This window comes from Mytilus edulis, chromosome 14 (assembly GCF_963676685.1).
Source record: "Mytilus edulis chromosome 14, xbMytEdul2.2, whole genome shotgun sequence".
Classification (NCBI taxonomy): domain Eukaryota; kingdom Metazoa; phylum Mollusca; class Bivalvia; order Mytilida; family Mytilidae; genus Mytilus; species Mytilus edulis.
The window spans coordinates 59,397,124-59,401,880 of NC_092357.1; positions in this window are offsets into that span (position 1 = coordinate 59,397,124).

Consider the following 4,757-nt stretch of genomic DNA (forward strand, 5'->3'; position numbering starts at 1 on the left):
TGTGTGTGTTACATTTTAATGGTGTGTCGTTGTTCTCCTCTAATATTTGATGCGTTTCCCTCAGGTTTAGTTTGTTACCCCGATTTTGTTTTTTGTCCATAGATGTATAAGTTTTGAACAGCGGTATACTACTGTTGCCTTTATTTATTCATATATGTGTATATCACAACGAATTTCTATAAATGTTTCCAGATGGCAATGTCATGATTACTTAATTACTTTCATTACCTTTTGGTTTATAGATGTCAGCACGTTTCGCATGCTGATTTTTTTTTCGATAGGTGATGTCCATTTTCAGATACTTAGCATCGTTTTTTTCTGAATGAAAATTTTGGTTTACTATAATTTAGAAAAAAAAACCATATTTCTATTATATATTTTAACTTAACTTAAACCTGTATGTTGTGGTAAACAGATTTTTATCCAGAGGTTTTAGCAATTGTGACGGTTTCAACTCATGATCAAGGACGGATATTCAATCCAAAGATTTTATTTGAAAAGGTTACAAAAGAGGAGCGAAAGATACAAGAAGAACGTTCAAACTCATAGATAGAAAATAAACTGACAACACAATTGCTAAAAAAAGAAACAGACAAACAGACAAATAAAAGTACACCAGACACAGTATAGAAAACTAAAGATTAAGCAACACGAACCCCCTGAAAAACAGAGGTTGATATCATGTGCTCCGGAATGGTAAACATATCATACTAGAATCATCTAGAGCAGAAAGTATGAACCAAAAAAGATACTTATGATTTTGATAACCATAGCAATAGGAATATGAGGAAAATAATGATACAAATGATTTTATTTGGACTGGTCGATGATTCTGTTTATATATTTTAATAATTTAATTTTGGATGTAACGTGTCTTCTGATTGGCTGACGTTATTTGTTATTGGCCCATAGACATAATTTAGTCCTGTGACCGTGACGTCATCAACGTTTTTTCATGGTTTTCTACGGTTTAAAATGGAATTTAGAATTAAATTATAAGAAATGACTGTAATATTTTTTCTGTCTTTTCGAAGTAACATAAAAAATGTGGTGCACACGCGTTATTCAGTGTGCACCAAATTTTTTATGTTATTTCCTCATAGACAGAAAAAATATTAGTCATTCCTTAAATATCATGCATTGGCAACATTGCAACATTGATGAGTTTATTGTACTAAGCTAAAATGCAGTCCAGCTGAGTACAATGTCATATATGTGTATATCCTAACGATTTTCTATAATTATTTCCAAATGGTCATGACATGATTAGGTTGCTTAATTACTTCATTATCTATTGAAATTCGATAAACCAATCACATCTTCACTAATTAACCCGAGTTGCGATACATAATACGATATGTCTGTTGTGGCCACATTGGCCGAACGTGTGAGGGCTGTATTGCCAGTCAAGGACGTTAAAAACTTCCACCATCATGGTCACAATACAGAAAGAACAAGGCGAGATACAAATTCACCTGAGCATAAAAATAACTAAAAACGCCAACGATCAAATCTACTTAATTAAGTATGAATAACTTTACAATATAATGTATGTCAGTTTTAAACTCCAGATAAGATAAGATTGTTGGAAGATTCCAATTCTCCGGCAACAGAATCATGCGAAGCGCCCAATTCAAACAGAGCTGTTTCTCCAACCTGAATCAATCTTTATCTTCGGAAATGGTCACTGTTTATTATAACATTATACATATCCTTTCTAAAAAGTTAAGTAGTTACACACAGTATCATAGATTACGTTAAAATTTAAATCGTATTGTTGATCGAGTCCTGAATACCTTACTATAATATCATGACTTATCTGCCGTATCTAACATCTTTTCCTGCCCAAGATCTATTCCCAATTTTGATCTTATTTTAGATAAAACGAATCTACACCACATTAAAAGGCAAGCATTGTTTCTATGTTTATTTCATTTTCAACCTTCCGTTATAATTGTTTCCCAAAACAAAAATAATGGGCGAGACATCGACTCTCAGGGAATAAATCCTATTGGAAGGGGACTGATATTTTCCGCTATGCAGAACTATTTCTAGATATAGAATTGCTGTTTAGTGTTGATGCTGTGGTTTTCCTTTAACGTGTTTAGATTTTTTAAAATCGTAAATACTTGCCAAAATCTTCATTTTAAGGCCCATAACCTTCTTAGGTTATACAATGACAATTTATGCAAATTTCAAATTTTTGATAAAAACCTTTAACGTTTTCTTTGTTTATAGAATATATACACTTGAATAATAAAGCTGAAAGAAAACTATCTTAAAATTCGTCGGACATGTTTTTTTTAATGTCCAATCTATTCATCTTCTTGAATTTATTATATATATATTGCCTCTTATTGTAGAATATCTAATTTGCCTTTATCCAAAAAAAACTTACATATCTTTTTTCGATTTTTATAAGCATTTCAAATTGATCTAGATGCTTTCTTTATTTCATGAAATCGTCAATGCACGTACCTGTAACAATATACCCAAATAATATATTTATATCAATATATTTGAAACATTTCCTGAGTGCAGATATGATTCGATTGGATTAATTCTATGTAATGAATTATATAATGCTTTGTGTCGATTTCTCTATGTGTAGGCTCTTGATAAAAAAATAAGTTAACTACTTAGTGATGTAGTTAATACCTCAAAGTATATATGTGGTAAGTTCATCCCTTTGAAGTTGACATTTGGCAATACGTACAGATAACTTTTATATCCTAGGTTAAGCATCTTTATGTTTTATCCCTATTATGTGAAAGGGTTTAAGTTTCGTTTTGATGAAGAGATTATAATAGTAGGGTTTAGAATGCATAGACTTTGCAAAATCTCAGCATTCACCTTTCAGAATCTTTTTTCTTGCTCTGATTTATCAGATAAGATGTTCTACTCTCACAATTATATCGGGAACCTAATATAGCATTAAAGGTGAAAACCAATACATGTACTAAGTGAACCGATTGAAGCAGAGCGATATAGAGAGCATCTACAGGCATCGGTAGAGCATAATGCAGAAACGGTTAATTGAGATATTTTAGCGGGGGATACATGTCATATCTGCACATATCCCCCACTCGTCCAAAAGAGGGGGGATTTAGCTCTTATCAGAATAATAGATGTTGGTGACTAGTTTATATGCAAAATGAGAATTTTCGATGGCTATGATATCAAAGAATACAAAATATCTTATAGAAGTGGTTTATGATAATGAGATGAAAGAATTGTTCGAAAACATAGTACAGTAATGGAAATACATGACATTGAAAGTGAATGTTAGAAGGATACACACCCTCCTCTTAACTGAGACATCGGTGTAACCATTCAACTTAGGAACGAACTATAAAAATCAGTCGAAAGTCGACAACAGTTGTTGGTGACTAGTTTATATGAAAAATGAGAATTTTCGATAGCTATGATATCAAAGAATACAAAATATCTTATAGAAGTGGTTTATGATAATGAGATGAAAGAATTGTTCTAAAACATATTACAGTAATTGTAATATTTGACATTGAAAGTGAATGTTAGAAGGATGCAAGCCTCCTCTTAACTGAGACAGTGGTATAACAATTAAACTTAGGAACGAACTATAAAAATCAATTGAAAAGGCTGAACTCATGGCTACAAACAGAAATGCATAGAATATAAATATAGAGTTGACGTGGACGGGTACTTGTACATCCCTTCATCAACAAGACACTCAGTAAAGATCTCAGAGTATTCGCAGTTACTGACAGCTTGTTAAAAGCAAATAACATTTTATAAAAAAAAATCATGCATCTGTGACTAAATTATCAATCAAAACACATCCAACATCCAATGGATTCGTAAAGACGTCGTCTGCTCTATGGTCGGGTTGTTGTTGCTTTGACACATTCCGCATTTCCTTTCCAAATTTTATTAACAGTCGTTGCACGGCTTCAAACATGAAATAAATTTAACTGCTTCTAGATTATTATTGTTTTAATAAAATATGAGTGTCCTATGACAATCCATCAGCGTTTTTCCTTTCGAGAGCCCTATAGAAATGTCAACGGTAGGATTTGAATCTTGAATAAATGACGAAGGCTAATTTCTACTCTACTTTCATTTTTGCCAAATCACTACTTTCACTTTCAACAATGTTTTTTCTCTTCTCTTTGTTTTACTTTTTTCAATATATATGCAACTGATAGGACCATTTAAAGGGTAAACATTTAAAACAAAAACAGGAGACAGAATACTTAGGAAGAAACACCGCATATAATAATAGAAAACTATATTCTTAGACCACGCACAAAGGGAATTAATTGTGGTCTGAGGCTTATAACGTGTATGGTGTAATGGCACAGCGTGTACTGTGTTATGGTGTATGGTGAAAGGTGTAATGGTCTATGGTGTTATGGTGTATGGTGAATGGTGTTATAGTAAATGGTTTTATGGTGTATGGTGAATGGTGTAATGGTGTAATGGTGAATGGGTGTAATGGTGTATGGTGAATGGTGTAATGGTGTACGGTGAATTGTGTTATGGTGTTTTTAGTTTTGGTGTGTGGTGAATGATGTAATAGTGTATTGTGTTATGGTGTATGGTGAATGGTGTAAAGGTTTATGGTGGGATTGTATATGGTGAACGGTGTAAAGGAGTATGGTGTTATGGTGTATGGTGAATGGTGTAATGGTGTTATGGTGATATGGTGTATGATGAAAGGTGTTATGATGTTATGGTGTATGGTGTTATGCGTATGGTGAATGGTGTAAAGGTTA